General features: G+C 46.5%; 1 protein-coding gene across 2 annotated transcripts in view; it reads right to left on the bottom strand.

Annotated features, from left to right (window-relative positions):
* Nucleotides 1–19,377, bottom strand: part of LOC144179670 (zinc transporter ZIP10-like) — a 148,648-nt gene extending 129,271 nt beyond the window's left edge. The window contains exon 1 of one of the 2 annotated variants that reach the window (XM_077708120.1): nucleotides 19,107–19,377. The gene's annotated coding sequence lies outside the window, so the exon portion shown is untranslated. The remainder of the gene's footprint in view (nucleotides 1–19,106) is intronic. The other variant, XM_077708115.1, reaches the window with a different exon arrangement.
* Between the last annotated feature and the right edge of the window lie 485 nt (nucleotides 19,378–19,862).

Here is a 19,862-nt window from a genome sequence, read left to right as displayed (position 1 = left end):
CAACAGCCGGGTATCCGACGAAGGGAGAGGGGCCGCCAGCTCTGCTGTTTGTACAGCCTTGCACCACTAGTTCAAGCTGCACCATTTTTTTTGTGTACAAAGCACACCCTTGCTCCCAGTAACACCAATGAACCTTATGTTGCAACAAATGCTTTACATATACCCACACTGCTTACAGGAGTCAGGAAGAGACCACAGGTTCAAACCAAATCAAATTATCTTTATTTTTTCAAAACAAACATTTGGAAGAAGACCCAAGCAAGAAGTCGAAGCGAGTCCACTTGACGAGGGCTCGGACCCCTTTTACAAGGAACAGCGAAAGTTCCCAACTAGACGACCAAGCACCAGGAGCGAAATAAAATACCCGGTTCACAATAACACGTAATTAACGAGAAAGATAATTTGAACAACGCGTGAATAAATTTCGGATTTCTTTTCATAATTTTATTCGGCATGTGCAAAATACTGAGCGAAGTCTCGACCTGCTAGTAGTTTGTATATTTATTCCGTATTTGTGCATAATTTGTTAGCACAGGAGGGAACAGCGAAGCATTTGTTCCCCGGAGGATATTGTCGAAAACGGTGCTTGCCAAGGTTTCGAGTTGCGATTTTAATATATCCGCACCCTATTTGCCAGGCCAGCTGGTTAACCTTCAGTATAGTTATTGCTTTGTCTGCACCTTAGAGCCAGGTGATATGAGTAAAGTGGGAGAACATAAAATATATTAAAACGATGTAAAAGTGGTCTAGAGTGAACGTGGTATTTTTATTGGTTATGAGTAGAAAAGCTTTCTTTTGCAGAATGTCTAAGCGATTGAAGTGTTCTTTGATTTTCCCACTCACAAGTATCCGAGAACACCAGAATTATAAACTTTTAGTTTATTCTCATGGGGTATTTTTACTAAACTTCGCTTCAGTCTCAACAGGCTTTACACTACGGCTAATAAAGTGATTACTGTGCTAATCCAACGACATGTTTTTATAAAAATAGACACTAATGACTGGAATCGAGGCAATTACTTAAAGGAGCCATGAAGAGAAAATGCAAGTTGGTTTTATTCGAAAGATTTCGTGTTTTATAGTGCCCCCAGCGCTTGTCCGGATACAAACGGTGCTTTATTCCAGGGTGTCGAACCGGAACCGAACCGAACCGAAAACCGGAACCGAACCGGTATTTTTTCCGGAACTGAACCCGAACCCGAACCATTATTTTTTGAGCACGCTGAACCCGAACCGGAACTGAACCGGAAAAAGAAATAACGGTTACCGGTTCATGCCGAAACGGTTCGACCCTCTGTTGTTGATATTGCACAGTCAATGCAATTCAGGCCTTTTTTTCTTTCCCGTACCATCAACTTCGTACTTGCTCGCGCACTTTCCCCTCCAGACAATTGAACACTATCACGCTTTATGTAACAACAGGGGAAATGAATGAGCACCAATGCAGCATTGGTCTGTTGCTGCTGGAGGCGCGAGCGTAGTGCAAGCTGACCAAACGAAATGTCATTCTCGGCAGCTTGCAGGTGATATAAAACGACTTTGCCCTTCCCTAGCTGCGACTTCATTGGAGAAATCAGGCTGCAGGAGTGCTCCACTGCGCAACAGCGAAAGCTCACACCCGATGTGTGCAAACTTTTTGCATTTCATAATTTGTTGAAAAGGTCCGACACCTGCAAATTATTAATACTTGACAAGTGTGACCGCAGGAGCTGCTCAGTGGCTAAGCTGTTTGCTAAGCCGTTTGCCCAACTCGCTATATTGCTTCTACTGCTACTCGTTCCGGAGGGGAGTACTGCTGTGGACGAATTAAAGAGCGTCTACCCAAAAAGTCCCATCTCATGCTCCACGTGTCAAATTTCCCTTTCATTTTGTAACCGCATTACCTGTTATAAGATTCCGCAATGTAGCACACGGAACGATGGTAGGGGTTCAGGCGGTACGATGACATACTGATTGTAATGCACACTTTCGGTATCGCAAAAGGAATTGCAGTGGTAAGAGCAATAATGCAGTGACTGAGCGTAACTAAAGCTTACTTTTAACAAAAGTGTGGCTAACACATTCGATAAGGTGACAGCTAACAAATTATTCAGGGTTACCAAATAATATAATTCATTGGTAGTATTTATGTGCCTGTTGTAGAATTTTTCTGTTTTGTTACAAATATAAAAAATGTGCGCCATTGTTATTAAGCGCTGGTATTTGAACACGCCCGTACGCAGGACTAAATTTAAGGCCTCAAGGTTAGCGTGATGGGCGATTGCATAGCGACAATTGCGATTTCAACAAAAAAGGAAAGGACAGAAAATATATCCCACCATCATATCTCTTGGCGTTGGCTTTATGAATAGTTGCTAGGACAACAGAAAGTCTGAGCGATAAAGAAGGTGGTAAATCGTCGCCACTTCATGTGTTTTTCTAATATCTCCTAATTGTTTAAAGTTTCCTTTGCAATTGCGCCACTGCCCTTGGGGAGCAGCACCATTTTGAATGTCAGTTTGTGTTTTGATTTGACGGTCGTTTTAAACTAGTAAATGTTTTTTTTCTAATTTTAGTGATAATTCAACTAATCGAACCGGTTCGCGAACCGGTTCAAGCTCCCGAACCGGTTCGCGAACCGGTTCGGTACGTGATTTTGTCGAACCGGAACTGAACCGGAACGAAATTATTTCACCCGAACCCGAACCGTAACCGAACCGGTATTTTTTTCAGTTCGACACCCTGCTTTATTCACTGAGAAATTAAACAATTTAGGTTAAAATTTTGATTTTCCCGCTCAATCGTGCGTTTTCGTGGTCCCAAGTGACATCACGGGAACCGACCGCTCTGCAGCTTAGAGTACCTTCATTCACGCATCCGCCGTACAGGGTAGAGACACGTAACGCTGGCGCCGCCATGTTCGGTTGCTCGCTCGCCGCCGAAGCAAGTCATTGTGTCAAAACCGCGTTAAAATTATCGCCGCAACGCGGTTTACTGAAGAAGTTTGAATCATATTGTCTGCTTCGCGTTGCTAGGTCTCGTGGGAAACGAAAAGAATAACGCGTTGAGCCCGTTGGCCCAATTGCGGCGGCACGGGACCGTTCAAAGGTTGTCTCCACCCTGTAGCGGTGTTGGTTTGTTCCCGCGTTTCTTTACCTTCCGTAACCTAGATGGCGCCACCATACCGTGGCAAGCGTTTGGTTTGTTTTTGCCCGCATTTAAACCTGGCTTGTTTTTGTTCTGGGAGAAAATATTCGTTCCCTGAAACAGTGCTCGCTCGACAAATGGGGTCACGTAAGACACCGTTGCTTGCGTCAATCGGCCAGTGTCGTCTGAGACAACCCCAAGCCCCATAGTGCTGTGCAGCTAAACCAAAGCATGCTGTGTGCAGTACGAACAGCAGAACGCATCAGTACTTCTATGTTTACATGTGCTTTCGTAACTTCCACTGTTTGTCCCATCATTCCTATTGCTTTGTAAAGAATGTGCCCTAAATTTAAGCGCAAATCGCTCGTTCGTCTAGTTTGTAAGCTCTACCTAATTTGCGTCTGCTTCTGCCAGCCTCCGCCAATAGCAGAGCTTAGCTCATGTGACGACATAGGTTCTGTTGCGGGAAATGAGCTGGTGGGTCGCATGACCATTCCCGTTTTTCCTAATTATGTAGCTTATTTGAGCGAAGTTTACGTTAAAAGTGGTGTCTGTATGATTCTAACGAGACAATCTTTTGAATGAACCAAACTTGTGTTTTCTCTTCATGGCTCCTTTAAACAATAAAATAACAGAAAAGGTGATTTCCTTCTAACCCAGCGCGTGATTGTTTGGGAGAAAAGAATTGATTTCGTTTTCTTAACCTTCCTTCCATTTAATTGAACATGCTCCAGGCAATCAAGGCAATCGTTTGTGCTGAGATTCTAGTGCCGTAGTATTGAAATCTCGGAACAGTACTGTCGTGTCACCCGCATAAATAACAAATGATGGTTTGACACTACTAATAATTATGCTGTTAATATGCGAGTGGAACGGGAGCGCACCAACGATGCTTCTTTGGAAACAGCACCATTCAAACTTATGAGTAAAATAAATCGTACATCACTAGGGCTTGTGTATCACTAGCGAACAGCTGTTAATGGCTGACTGAAAAGAGCCCAGAGTGTTTGCCTGGAGCACAAGCGTGTGATTATCGCCGCGTTAAGGGCTCATGCGCGCCCAGCGGATGGCGAGCCGTGGCGGCGCGGCACCAAGGTCAACAAAACATTGTCGCTCAAGTGCACTCGTACAGAGCAAGGTTAGGGCATTTAGAGGCCAGTGGAAACCCGCGCAGTGAGCGAGTCGAATAGGTAAGGAATTGCGCCGACAGGTGGCAGGTCGGCCTTCAGCGGCAGGAGGCAGCCGCAGATTTAGACGTGCTATCGTCGGGAGACTCAGGTATGGGCAAGACCACACCAGTATATGGGCAGTCCTTGCAAAAATTTTCTAGGCCACGACAAAAGTTCTGGGGCCACAAATAGACTGAATTTGTTTATGACAGTAACAAAGAAAGGTTTCATCGCTAACTTTTTGACATAGACATTTGGGTCTTACTCGAGAGGAACACTTGTATTTTGAACTTTTTGTTGCCTATTAGCTTTTTGCACGGCTTACAAACTTTTGACCAAGACTGCAAGTTGTGTGCATTAAACATAAATTGGCGGTTTAACGCGCCGTCGCTACACCTCGGCCATGAGGCGCACCGTGCTGAAGGGTTACAGATTACTTCAGACGCTCTGAAGATCCTTAACGTGTGCCGAAATCTGGACGCATGGGTGTGTTCGTTTATTTCCTCCATCAAAAAACGGCTGCAGCAGGCGGTATTGTATCCGCATCCTTCAGCTCAGCAGCACAACGCCTTTAGCCACTGAACCACGCGGCGGGTGCTGGGAGCAATCACATAGGGGACTTATGATTTGGTGAATGCCTTCAATTACGGCAAAGGGTTTTAATATTCTTCTGATGTTTTCTAGTTGTTGCATCGGCTACCACGAGAACTGGAATAGTAAATGGCTTCCGATAAAGAAATACTCACTTCACTATAACAATCTAATGTTAGCTCGTTTTCAAAAAAGAATATTGTATTTTGCCAATTTTGGTGCCATACTTTGTCATATGCCAGGATGCCGGCAGGGTTAAAAAAGAAAAGCGTACGAAAACAAATCCCCAGCTACGCAGTTTACACCCCGCGAAGCTGCAATTTCCGCGGGTAGATTCACTTCACCTAAGTTTAAAAGACTTTATTCTTCATAGGATCAAAGTTTAACTTGAAAGTGCAAAGTTCTGTGCCGACTGTACTTGACGTGTAGCCACGGTGAGTGGCAAAGATAATAAACACCCACAGTTAAAGCATTTTTTTAACTAGTTGAGAAGCTTGCAACAATAGTGTGTATTACCAGTGAACATGAATAAATTTGATGTACAAATTTACAAATTTCCTTCGTTCGCTGTCGTTTGTACCGCCTCCCGCAACCCCCTATCATTACCACCACCTTTTTGACACTTTCACAGATACTTCCCCAAACTTCAAAAACTTGAAATTCGTAAGGACGTCGAAAAGCATGACTAATCATTGTCCTCAAAATCCAACAAGAGCAACAAATCCAACAATCCAAATCCAACAATCCAACAAATCCAATTGGAGCATAGCTATGTATTATAATCAAAGACAGTGCTTTTGTTATCGAACAAGCTAAGTCGTTCACGCTGAATTAATTGCTCTACACTGTTATATCCAAAGTAACTTGCACGTCTATACAAGGAAAGTAGGCTGCTGTTCGCAACTACTTTATTTAGGAACGCCATGTCATGGTTAGGCAGCATGTGAGAACGTAGACAAGCTATAAACGAATTTGTCGCCATACAAGCATTTTCGGGGCCCGTACACGTTTTAAACTCTTGGGTACTGGTTGATAAAAAGCTTGTAGAGTTCACATAAACATAAAGTGGCCAGCTTTATAACTGCAATAACATCTTGAACGCAAACGTTCCGCGCGTGGAACGCACTGGTGTTCAGGGCAGAGATAATACTCGTTCATTAGATTGTCACGAGGGGTCCCACCGCAGAGGGATGTGGTCCTTAGTCCAGAACACCTTGATATTTGCCCACTGCGACGGCTCTCTTCACCAGCCGAAGCTGGTCTTCTCCGTCGCAGCGCGACAGTACTTCATCCCACTGTAAACAGGAAGGGGTATGTATTGGCTCCAGTTCAGGGTTCGCTGCGCATGCTGACATGACATGGCAGAGTGTACCCGTCTCCTCGCCGACACAGCTCACGTGTGGGCGTTCGCGACAGGCCGCAGGAAACGCTCATTCCCACACGAAAGTCGCAGCTGGCTTTCGACGGCAGATGAGAAGGCTCACGTTTTCTGGGAACTCCTTTTCCGATCCTGTTTTTTTTCTGCCGTGACGTAGTAGGCTGCTGAACGAGCGGTGGGCCAGCGAACCGCGGAAAGCACAGATCAATCACCTGTAGCTCGCAAGCCGAAGAGCTTGTTTCGCTTGTAGTTGGTTCGGTAAAGACCAAATTGAGATTGAAAGGAACGGAACTGAAAGAAGTGCGTCGAAGTTCCTTGCTTTTCTCATGCTGAAGTCACTTCAATTTGCAGAGAAGCATAGCATCATTGAAGGCAAAAGAAAACGCTGCCAAAAATCGAGCGCTGAGTACACACACCTGTGTTTGTCATACTTATACGCAAACCTGCGCATACGGACGGGACAAGAAAAAGAAGAGACAGGTCTGCTCTCGTCCTGTCTCTTTTCCTTGTCCCGTCCGTATGCGCAGGTTTACGTATAAGTATGACGAACCAGCTAGCCCAACAACATGCTTTCCACACCTGTGTACCGACACGAATTTCATGTTCAGCAGGTGGATCTCGAAAATGACTTTTGTTTTTAACATCGGTCTTGTGGGGTGACACGCAGACAGTTGCAATGATGAGACATCTATTCGCACAGTGCTTATCAAACTTATCGTTCTCGCTGCAGTGACGGAATCTCGTAGCAATGTTGAAAATGTGGTACAGTTCACGCCACCATGATAATGCCGTTTTAAAAGGCCACATATGATGCAAGTTTAATGTTCATAGTTGCTTCGCCTATCTCCATAGAGAATGCGGCACTTGTGACAGAAATGAACTCGTAGCCTTTATCTTAGAATTCGACGCATGCAAGGTTTGGGGTAAAAATTTGCTTCCACATATACACGTGACTAGATCTATCCCTCCCGAACATTTCCCATCTCGGAATTGTTACGTGGCGGCAGGGCGAAGATGACACGGACGATGAGATGGGGTGAAACCATCTAAATACAAAGGTAAGGAATCTATTTACAATGAAGCCATGACAACTCCAGCAGAGTACGTGGCACCCCGTGCTTCATCGTTGTCGGCGTGGGTCCCCTGGAGCTATGTTCCAGCGTCCACTTCTGCTTCCCGTAACAATGTACCTTTCGCGCCTGCGTAGCGGCTATCTCTAAAATGCATTAAAGCTGAAGTGCGAATAGCGCAAAGTTGAGCTAAGGAGATGTGTACACAACCCAAGTACACAACACAACATCTCTCCGGTGTACACCGCCCATTCGAGCGCTGTTCCTAATTCAGTGTCAAGTCAACTAGCCCAACGTGTTACCCCAATCGATGGAAGACTCGCAATGCTGCTCCGAATGTTTCACCTCCGTTTGGCCGATAGTATACAACTCGTAGAGAAGGAGGATTTTGTCACACCGACTTCATCATCACCACTTTAGCGCTCACCACCATCACCGTGAGCGCCTCATTAATGGCCACCACGTGTTGTATCCATAGGGAACGCCTTGGCAACCCCACTGACCAGCCGCTACGTACGCGCGCTTTCACTCGGGTCTTTACGCAGCTGCCATGACAACCTTCTGTATACCAATGCGGGCTCGGCCGCACCAACAGAACAGCCGTCTAGGAAGCAGACGAGAAGTAGACTAAGTGGAAACTCGGGCATTGCGTTGTGCTCCCAAACAGTAGATGAAAGCGGAGCTCTGAGTGGCGCGATCTTGCTTGAGCTCCTTTAGTAGAGTTTAAGGCAAGCGCACTGAAGGCCAAGAGCGCCAGTGTTATGGTCACGTAAAAATGTAAGCGAACCTGCAGTGAAGTGGATTAGCAATAAAACGCTAAAATGCTACGCCATGGCCTGGGGATGCAAATTTTTTAGGCCATTCATTTCATGCTACAGCGCGACACCACCCAATTCGGCTAGCAGCCATGATGACTGACCATGCCAGTTCCTTTCTCATTACTTGGCTGTATTGCGTGATTATAAGGAAAATATTTGCGTTGGCTTGGACCTGTGGAAGGTGGCTGTTCAGTTTCATGCTGCGCTTTCAGCTTGGTGTAGGGCTACACGTGTGTGGCGGCATTCGCTTCACATTTGACCTTATACGCTGGCCACTGCTCTCAAAGAGTTAACTGCATGGTTTCGACGAAGATTGGCGCACGGTCGTCTATAATTTCGAAGCGGATGAACGTCGCGTACGGCCACTAGTGGTGTCATTACAGAAGGCCTATCTTGTTTCTTTCGTTTGATGGAGCCCCTGAAGATAGGATGACGAGAAGGTGGCCACTGCGGGAAAAGGCGTCCGCTGACTCGGTGCCTGTTTCTGTTAACGTTTACCGGGAAGAAGAGGGGTGGTGGTTTGCACGTGCTTGTGTGCGCGCACTTTGCCAAAGCTGCTCGGGTTGATCGTCGCCGCCTCGCAGGCGCCGTTAATAGCTCAAAAAGGAAGCGTTGTTCTTGGAGCCTGACCTACGTTGGCACACGCAGCAGGTCTATACAGAGAAACTGCGTCAAATGAATGGCCCGTAATCGCGCGTTTATAACGAATTTTTAAGTAACCGTGCACGTGTGCACGAGGGTTTAAAGCTCTCTGTTTTGTTTCCCTTTTTGCACACCTGGCGTCGTTTTATGTTTGTTTCGCACAACGTTATTGCAAATCTGTCGGGTCTGCGCTGTCAGGACAGAATGGAACTTAAGAATGACAACTGAGGCTCACAGCCTACCCGGATGCCCTTTTCTTCTCCCCATACACCTGACACAACGCTTATGTTCTGAACACACGCCCCTGAAGCATCCTCGTGATGTACACAAAACATTAATCGAACATTTATCATTCATTTCATGGTTAGCTTTTTGTAGATTGGGAAAGTAATTCAGACCTGAACAAGCATAGGTGCCCTAAACCTGATCATAAATTGTTTCTAACTCTACTGTACTTTTCAGTCCGCTCAAGAACCTCAATATTTTCAGCAGATGAGTTTCTAGTCTGTCGCACACGCGCATTTTGAGTCTAGTTCGCATACGTACGTGTCCTTAGTCCGTTGCGCGCACGAGTCCTCAGTACAGACTCCCGTCGATTTCCAGAGTTTCAGACCGTCGCGTTGCAGAGTTTCCGACTGTCGAGTTCCAGGCTGCCGAGTTTCCGAATATTCCGCCGTGGGTGCCCTGTGTTGCAGAGCGCCGAGTACCGAGTTTCAGAGCACCGAGTTCAGAGTTTCATATTGTCGAGTGCCGAGGAGCTTCAAACCGGCTAGTGCCGAGTTTCAAACCATCTAGTTCTGAGTCCGTCGTACGAGTTCTAACACCGAAAGAGTGTTAGAACTCCGAGGTCTTATAATTTCCGAGTGAGGCTAAGCCTTGCGCTGGCTCGTCAGTCTCAGTTTGAATGAGCACGTATGAGCGCGGCAGCGATGAGGTTGAGTAGGAGTGAGCCTCAATCAGCTCGCCAGCGAGGTGATGTCGAAATAAACTTCTGAGCGAGTTTGAGCTCGCAGCTTCGACGTCACCGACGTATGCTCGTAAGTGATTTACGCCTGTTTACATCGAAGGGTTAAAGTAACGATGCACCCCCGTGTACGAAACTTTTTTTTCTGCCTCGCTGCTCATGAAGACTTTAGTCTTCGCATGAAGGAATAGCACGTTAGAATTTGCATGCAATTTATTTATTTATTTATTTATTTATTTATTTATTTATTTATTTATTTATTTATTGTTCTAGAGTGACGCGAAGAAGTTACACCGGGGCATGAGGTGTGAAGTAGTGGAGGGCTCCGGATTAATTTTGACCTCATGAGGATCTTTAACAAGCGCGGAAATCTCCACACAGGGGCGTTTTCGCTTTTCGCCTCCATCAGAAAAGCGGCCACAACGGCTGGGATCGAACGTGGGATTTGCAAGCGATCGCAACAACCACTATTGGTGCAGAGACCACAAAGAAAACACGTTGTTCCGTGCACGTTTCCGCTCCAACTACTCCGAGAAAGCCAGAATGTGCGCCTTGCACAGCACTGCGGTAAGAATAGCAAAAACGGACTCCGCGGAGCCCGCCTGGCGTCCTTCCTGAAGCCGTTTTCCTCTCCGCGCGAATCTGCCCGTGTGCGACGGGAGCGCGCCATGCACGCACGCTTTTCAGACCATAGCGTTGTCGAGGAAGCGGGACAAAGCGAACAACACAGCGTGGAAGAATTGAAAGCCCTGGCTACTTGTGCGACGCGCGCTTGCCAAGCCGCGGTGTCGCCAGCGCTCCGGGCTCCTTCGCCACAGAAAAATGGTAAAGCGAAAGCGAAAGTGGCAATTCATTTGACCGTTGTTTCTCAACGAAGCACGCACTAATTTAATGTTGGCAGCACTTAAACCAGCATTTGCGTGTATACCCGACTTGATCATTTGCTGCTATTCAGACATTTTCAACGTGCGCGTCCAGTACTTAGGCCATAGAGTTTGTTACTAATATGTACTAGAGGGAAATCTGTCGCTGCAATCGCACGTCGTCGTAGGCGCCACCGTAGCGGCTCGAAACGCTCCGCTGCTACTTGGCTTGGCCGGCCACTTGGCTTGTTGTCGCCCTTGAAGCCAAAATCAATAAAAAAGGGATTACATTTTTTTGTTTGTGATTTACGCACCTTCCAAATAATCCCTGAGAAATCTCTTGTAGTTATACCATTATATTGTAGGAACAAGTTTATGTATAAATCCTTAACAGTAACATCGTTTTCTTGCAGCCAGAGACAATTTTTCCTCCTGTTCATCAGTAATTTTAAAGACAAGTGGAACGTTCTTACATGATATACTCGACAGCCCGCTCGCCGAAGCGCGGCTATATAATTTTATATTAGTATGATACAAGAAGGGACCAAAGAGCGACGGTATAGCCCGTCCTGCGCACCACCGTGGGAAAATGCAGTCGAAACGCGGAACGCTGACTGTTTCCTGCCTCAGGGGGGGGGGAGGGGGGGGAGGCACAAGACATCCCGCGCTATAGTATACACACGCCCAGCTCGCGAAGCCGGCCGCCACCGGTTCTAGCGCGTGCTGACGCGTCCCACATTGGGAAAAATGTGAAAGCGTGAGGACAAAACGATCCGGGCCCGCCAGTCATGCATGTACATGGATATGACTACTACTACCATAGTGAGAAGCGACGATGAAACATGTATATAAGCAATCTCAAACCTAATGAAATGCGCGGTGGTGTGTCCTTCAGTGCTTACATAGAACATGTAAATAAACAATCTCAAACCTAGTGCAATGCGTGCTGGTGTGTCCTTCAGTGCTTACATAGAAAAAAAATCCTCCAGTTTCGCTATGGTTTCGCGCGACTTAGTGCAAGTTTCGCTAATTTTTTTAAAGCACCTGTGATACTAAGTAGCGAAAGAAACGTCCCTAAAAGCTTAATAAAAACCGCCAACCTAACTTTTTCCCCTTGTTATGAAAAACATTCTCGGGCTTCTCGGTCCCAATACGTGATTCTAGGATACAAAAAAAGAGAAAAAAGCGCTGATAGGATCGTTCGTATTTCCTTAAAAAAGAGATAAAGATCTACACTCATGCTTCTTGGAAACAACTCAGCGCTGTTTCTTTCTTGCATGTGTCACTACAAGCACGGCCGCTCGATGGAAACAAGGTCTTTCCATCGAGCGGCCGTGCTTCACGTATTAAACCGAGAGCACGAAGCGAAATTTCTTGCGGTTCACACCGGTTGGTTTTACTAAGGTTAGGGCGAGGTATTTCTGGATTCTGTAAGGTAAGATATTTCATGAGTCATAAAAATATATGTTCAACAAGGATCTAAATGCAGGGTTTTTGAGCTCTTGAATCTTGTATATTCTGGTCTTTCCGGTCGAAGCTCCCGTTCAATTGCATGTAAGCGCGCACGGCGGAAACAAATACAGAAAACAACGAGTACGACAAAACTTCTGGATGACCGGAGAACAAAAAGCCTTCGTGTTGACACATTACTGACGTGAGCCAAGGAAGCATGTCCGGGAAAAAGCTGACGATGTGTGTTTGCCTATGTCATCAAAGAATTGGGCTGAAACGAGTTAACTTTAATGCGAGCTAATTCCAGTCACTGGCGCCCATGAACCCTCTAATAAACTGTGAACGTGCAGGGACTATTTTTGTTGTGGTTGAGTTTTGCTCCCCCGATTCGAGTGAACGCTCGATTTCGCGTGGAGCGGCAACGACTGTTTCCTTTCCGTGGCTGCACGCCTTCCGTATGCCGACCGCTTTGCTGGCAGCTTTGACTGCAGCATGCACATGCTTGGCCGCACATCCGCTTCAAAACACACAAAGCTTCTGTACGCCATCCGGCTCGCCGAACCAAACATACAGGAATTTGAAATGTATTCACTTAGTTTGGTCATAGACGAGCACAAAGAATACAGAACACAGATTCATTATTTGCTTTTTATGCGTTCACACAAGCGTATGCATGTACAGGGGGGATCAAAACAAATACGAACGGAGCGCACAGCCTCCGGCTCATGCTGCACCATCTGGCTGCCAAGTCAGTAAACTGCGCGCATTCGCACTTTTTCGAGAGCGTTTGAGGGTGTGGCCTACTTTTATGGGAAATGCTTGATCAAGAAGCGACGACGGTCGTCGATTTCGAGGCGCCTTTTCACGCTGCGTCGACACTGAGCAGAATGATCGTTGCAGGGTATCATGCTAGTTGAAATGAGCCTGCGCCACGCTTGGCTCCCAAGTTCAGTAGATAACAGGATGCTCAGTGGCGACAGAGCGTAAAAAGACGCCTGAAAATAAACTTCTTTATCAAGCATTTCCCCTAACAGTAGGCCATGCTCTCAAACTCTCTGGCAGAACTGCGCATGAGCGCAGTTTACTGACAGTGCAGCCAGACGGTGCGGCATGCGTCGGTGGCTGTGTGCTCCGTTGTTGGTATTTCTTTTGATCCCCCCTGTACGTACGTGAAAAATTATTTGGGCAAAAAGTTTGTTCACCTACAAAAACCTGGTAACGCACATATGGGAAAACAAGTGTGTACAAACTTCAGAGTATTCTAAAAGCCTGTTTTCTTTTCTGCCCGTCCTGCAAAAACGAGTTCGAACGGAAGCTGCACCGTTAAAAGTCGTTTTTGCAACACGCAAAGATAACAGGGTTCAAGCATCACACACTAAACTTTTTTACACACTTTTAGCCAAAAAGGGTGTAGAATAAGTGGAAAAAGGGAGTTGGGATGCAGTCACACCCTTTTTCTTAAATCTCAACGCCCTTTTCCTATCTCTACACCCTTTTTGCGTGAAATAAAGGGTGTTGATCAACTTCAACACCCTTTGTTTTTCTTAAGGTGTTGAAAGGGTGTGGAAAAGGTGTTCAGCTGTTCATTGAATAAGGTCATGCTTGGATGCATAATAGCACTGTAAAGAACAAGACATCCACTCATATACTTCTCTACTCGCAAGAAATTTTCAAACGCAAAAAAAATCATTGCTCGTATGCAATGACGATCGTTTCCATATGCAGTGCACCTCATTCCCCAAGTTTAGCTTTGGCACGTGAAACACCAATTCGAACCATCAAAATTAAAAAGACTATAGTCGTGTGGCGAAGAGGGCGTATACCGACTGCAACACGCATGGCTTTCTGCTGGGTGTTGAAACGATGTGAAAGCGTTCAGTTGCAAAAAAAAGAACAGCGGAACGGTGGGTAAACCTAGTTCCTTCCGGTGTTGCTAAATTTTCTTATGTTTGCTAAGCTTTCAATGTTCTTGCTAAGCTAGGATGACCGCTGAGGGGTGAGGCCAAGTTGATCCCCCCCCCCTTCTGCCAGGGTATCGAAGGGGGAAACAAGCTAGGTCGACCCCCACCTATGGTGTTTCTTCAGTCTTGCACCACTATTGCAAGCTGCGCCAATTTTTTTGCCTTTTAGAATACGTAAAAGACTGGTACCTTTGAAATGGTATAGTAAGCGGTGCGGATACACATAAGCCCCTTGTGCTCACACTCTGATGATGATGATGATTGCTATTGGTTTCCCCTTTGAAGCAGGGTGATGACATGTCATCTTACCAAAAAGGACTATATAACCATGTTTTACACTCTTGGTTTAATACTAGCGCTGCTTAGGGCAGGCACTAAAGCTTATTAGGCCCGAAATACTTTTTTCCCTGTTACAGGTGGTAACTATCCTAGGCAATATTCCCCTCTCTGCTTTTCATCCACCAGCATTCTAATTTTCTTTTCGTCCCCTCGACAGCTTTGAAGTTAACTTCCTCTCTGATACCCTTAAATCCTAGGTCTTCTGGAAGTCCAATATTCCCTTCATGTAGATTTGGATGGATACCCTCACATTCTAACACTATGTGCCGCATAGTTTGTTTATTTTCCGCAGACCACGCATACCCCATCCTTTTGTGAATACTTCCCCACAAAACTCTTAGTTCGCAGGCAACCTGCTCTAGCCTCAAAACGCAAAGCACTACCCTGGGAATTATCGTAGAAATTTTCCTTTCTGATGTTCAATTTCTCAGCCCTGTACATCTCTAACGACGTTTTAGCTTCCATTTTTTCTCTCCATTTATTCGTTTCAATCTGCCTTGCCTCTTTTTTGGTTACCTTGGCTGTTTTGGATTCTCAACTGTTCTTTCCGTATTTCATCGTTAGCCTTCTGTTCTTTCTTAACCACTGCGTGTCCACGCTTTTCAAGTATAGATACCTAAAAACCTTAGCTGCCCACCTTCGTTGATCCATTGTCCTCGACCTCATCTCAAAGCCTATTTTGCTCTAAGCTTCTCAAACTTCAAACGACGCCCAGCCCATATCTCCCTGAACTGCTTCGTTAGTTGCTTTCCCATGCGCGCCTAAGGCCAAACGTCCTACCGTTCTCTGGTTTACTTCAAGCTAGAAACTTCAAGCTGGTTTACTTCAAGCTCTAACAAGCTCGAAAGCCGACTTCACTGTTACAATACCCTATCTGTGGTGGTGCACACTTTACAGGTGCCGCAGTTCCTTTTCTTTGTATTTTTTTGCTAACGCCACCGAAACTTACACAAGCTTAAACAGCTTCACTGGTTATAAATTATGCCAATTCATATTGCTTTAAATATCGGGAGGTACAAAACACCCCTCGCTTGTGAAAATGTTCAGTACAAAATGCCTCCAAAGTTTTTTTCTTATTGGCGGTCTTTTCTGACACCCTTTTTCTTAGTTTCGAACACCGTAATTTGTAGCTTTATGCCCTTCTGGGAAAAAGGGGTGTTGAAATAATGAACACGCCCTATGAAGGATGTTGAGCTGGCGGGGGAGATTTCTTCGGTATTTAATAAAATTTCACAAGTTATGGAACACAAAAACTACCCCGTGATTAAAAAGATTTTGCCAATCCGTGTGTTGATTTGTATATTCTCATAGGAAAATCTATACTTCAAAAATTAGCACTAAAATATCTGTTTTTTTTGCGACAAGTCCAGCACTCGATTTGGGGCTTTCCTCTATATAAAAGCAAGAACAGCACATGCATTACTAAGTAAGTATACACTCCCGGTACCGCTTGCATCCTGTTGGTTTTATTTGTGTTCCAAATGTAACTTGTGCTTATTGACTGTTGTATTGAATGCTGTGCGCTCCGCCGATTCATTGTCACTGCGCATACCATCACCTTAAAAAAGGGTGTGAGAATGCTCAACACCCCTTTTTTAGGGTGTTGAGCTAAACACCCTTTTTTTCATCGATACACCCTTTTTTGCCAAAACACCTTTTAAGGGTGTTAGCCATGGGACCAAATTTTTACACCATTTTCGGCCAAAAAGGATGTAAAAAAGTTTAGTGTGCACGCTACGGAGTAAAGTACAAGATATGAGCACGTTCTCCGCGCCGATATTTCAGAATGGTGTGAGACTGCAAATGCCGGGAAATATTTAAGTACTGCGACTGTTCCGGTCATGTGAAGACAGGCGATGCTACTATCATATTTTCCCCAATTACGTTTCAATTCCATGGTAAACATTAAATCGGTATGCCCTGGATTGGACCTTGTCGAACAGGACGCACGAGTAAACTTGGACCGGGTTACAAAAAAAGCGCATAGATCTAGCGAAATCTAAGGCAGTTTAAATAATTGGTCGCCACGTGAAGTTGCAACGACAAGTTTTGAATGATCTAAAATCATCATTGCGTTGAGGTAAATTTTGTTCCAACTAAAAATAATAACAAACACAATAACAATAATAAGGTGCAGTGCTTCCTATTCCGTCATGCGGTTTTTAATCACGCATCGAAGCCGAAACGGAGCTGCTTACATACTAACGGAAGTGTACCGTTTAGACAGTACATGGCGCCACCTTGTGGATGCCAGAAAGTTTATTGCCAAATTGAATGATTTCCCCCAGGTTAGTGAGAAATTCCTTGCGGTTACACCGCTACATAAAACGCACGCATTCATACCAGCTACAGGACGTGTAGACGACAAAAAGCGCTTGGCTGTCTCTTTTAGCGCAATTCCGTTTACGCCTTTTCAGGGCACAGGATGGGCTCCCTGAGTGGCAGCCATTGCGCGCACCGCTACGATGTTACTGTAGCAAAGATTCGATTGACTGTAGGGTTTAACGCGCCGACGCAACGCAGGCGATGAGGCGCGCCGTAGTGGAGGGCTCCGGATTAATTTTGACCACACGGGGATCTTTAATGTGCGCCGAAATCTCATACACACGGGCATTTTTGCTTTACGCCGCCACCAGAAAAGCGGTAGCCGCGGCCGGGTATCGAACCCGGGACCTCGTGCTCAGCAGTGCAAGGCCTTAGCCACTGATCCACCGCGGCGGGTAGTAGCAAAGATTAGGTTTTGTGATCAGGCATCTGCGCAACGAGCACGCGCATTCACAGACGTCTAACGGAACATGTTATCGGCTAGACGCGTCTATTTTTAAGTCCCCAGACTCGGGAGTGGCGCGAAATCTACCACCTGTATATTTTGCAATACCACGCACCCGGCATGGTAGGAGGGGGCACAATGTGCCAATCAACGCTACTACGTGCCAACAGCGTCGAAATTTTGTACTGAGCTGAAGTAGAAGATAAAATGATTGATTTAACAGCGGGTTATTGTGATAGAGGGCCATCTAAAGGCGGCACGGAGTAACAAAGAAAACAAATACGCGTAGTTACCAGTCCCCAGCCTGTGTAGTGCTGCATCTGCTGTGCTGCTACTTTACTGGCGATACGAGGCAGCGTTACTTTCAGTCTTTCTTCATGGCGTTGTTCAGAGCAGCTTGAGAAAATGATGCATTCAAATCGCCAACGCTGCGCCGACCGCGAAGACACATATGAAGTTGAGGACATCACGGACGAAAGAAAAGTGCCGTTTGTTCGCTAGCCTGGCGACCTTAATGCCAATGATGATATTTACGGATAGGATGGTGAAATATATTTTTGGTGAGCAATGTCCTCAATAAAGGGAGCCATGTGATTTGCTTGTTCTTGAATATCGAAACGAAAACAAAACAAATTATATTCTCGTTGGAATCTTTCTGGGCCGTGAAAAGAGGGAACTGCGCGACCCATACTAGGTAATTACGGCCAATATAATTACCTTGGTTGCGATAGGCATAACGAAATTACAACGAGATTGCTTTCTTCGTCTCATCTCGATTACCGGAAAAAAAACTTTTTTCTAGCAATTTTTTACAAAAAATGACTTTTCAAATATTTCATGTTTCGGTCACGACCCTTGCAACGCGTTCAAGAGCGGGCCTTTGCAAGATGCTGCTAGAGCAGGCGAAACACGTCTGCGCTGAACATTTAGCTTTGCATCCGCGCTGAGGCAGGAAATGAGTAAAGTGAATAACAAACATGACGGAGCTCCACACGGGACACCACAAATTCATATACCAACTTGCACACACACAAAAACACAAAAAGAATAATGTGGAATGAACTTAATCCGGTTGTGTCTCAAAAGTAAAACCTTAGAGTATTTACAAAAGTTAGCTCAAAACGAAAGCTATTCGTTTACAGGTATGAATACCTTTCAATGTTACAACGCTGGAGACGGAAAATGAAAAAAAGAAGGCACGCATTGCAGGCCACATTAAGCCCGCAAGTCACATCAGCCACAACGCATTGGATCGCATAAGCGTTTATCCACGTGCGGCCGCTTAAAAGAAGGAATAACCCATTCTTGCTTCATTCGCGCATCACTCGCGCAGACGCGTGTTTTTTTGGCGAGCACGTGTTCGCGCGTACGAATGACAGCAGTAATCGCGCTGGAGACGAGACGACGCGCCAAATGGGTCACAGTATGCCGTCATCGGCAGGCACGGCCACGTGTTGCTGGTAATAGCTATGACTGAACTGTTGGCGGGTGGTCCCTCGCACGGCAATTCCGCAAACCATTTGGAGAAGACTGCTGGAGGGTCAAGGACACGCGGAGGAGGACAGGACACTTCTAGCAGAGGGTGGCAGGTAGATCTTAACGCCGAGGTGCAATATCGGGCGGCTTACCACAAGGAGGTTGCAATGGCGTTACGTGGTTACCCGGGCTAACATTTAACACGTGCCCTACATATCAAACACCCGCCCCGGTTCGGTCAGTGGAGCATCAGCGGCATGTCGATCGTTACACGTGTTGTCCACAAGGTTCGACAGACCGCCCGTCGTCCTCGAAGAGTTGCACGGCGAAGCACGCGGAGACACTGAGCTAACAAACCGGCCTTCCGTACGCTTTTGTCGGCAGCAACAACACGCCATCCGCTTCGACTTGTGTGATTACAGAAGGGACGTGCGCTCCGAGCCGGACGAGCGTCACGACGCGCGTGCAAGCGACTTGGTCGACTCACCGGAGACTGGCAGCTGCACGCTGGCGGCGGAGAGCGTATCCGAAACAGCGGTGGTATCCGTCCTTGCACGGGGCAAACGGGGACAGGGACCTTCGGCCAGTTCGCCCGGCGGAACAGCAATGGCAAGCACGGCCAGACAGCACGAGGAGACGCAGCGGCGAGGAGGGCCGACCGTACCGCCGCCGCCGCCTGGGAGGGAACCGGCCCTTGTGCCGTAGTCTGGCGGCGCGCCCTGTCGGCCAGGTGCGAGGCTGACCGCCGCCGATGATTCTCCGGCTGCTAAGTCGTAAGGGCCGCGACGCTGGGTAATCAAAATGGGCTGGATGAGCAGGCGCGCAGAAAGAGACAGTCACGCAAGTGCAGGTGATTGGGCCGGGCAACGATGCAAAGCATGCGCGGATGAGCTCGGTCCCTGTGGTCAAAATGCGAATCGGTGGTGCGTGTGCACCGGTGCACGCACGCAGACAGTGGTGCACTAGGTACGCAATTGGCGTCTGAAAGGTAATTCACGAGAGTGCTGCTGCGGCCTGTTGGAAGGGCATGGCGAAGAATGGAAGCGCTAACACAACGACAAGCGAGTAGACACACAAGGCGCTAACTTCCAACAGTTTTATTACCAGACAACTTATGATTTACATAAAAACTTTCCCGCATCAGAATGCGTACTTATTCTTTGCCGTCTCAAAGGGTTTTCGCAGGGTGGTCTAATTATCGGATTAAAATTCTTGCGGTAGTAATGGCGGATCGTACGATGAA

The sequence above is a fragment of the Haemaphysalis longicornis genome, unplaced genomic scaffold, assembly GCF_048455015.1.
Source record: "Haemaphysalis longicornis isolate Haplotype H1 unplaced genomic scaffold, Haemaphysalis longicornis Haplotype H1 scaffold_4, whole genome shotgun sequence".
Lineage (NCBI taxonomy): Eukaryota > Metazoa > Arthropoda > Arachnida > Ixodida > Ixodidae > Haemaphysalis > Haemaphysalis longicornis.
Note: the sequence above shows the minus strand (reverse complement) of the source record. Positions and strands in the feature narration are given on the sequence as shown.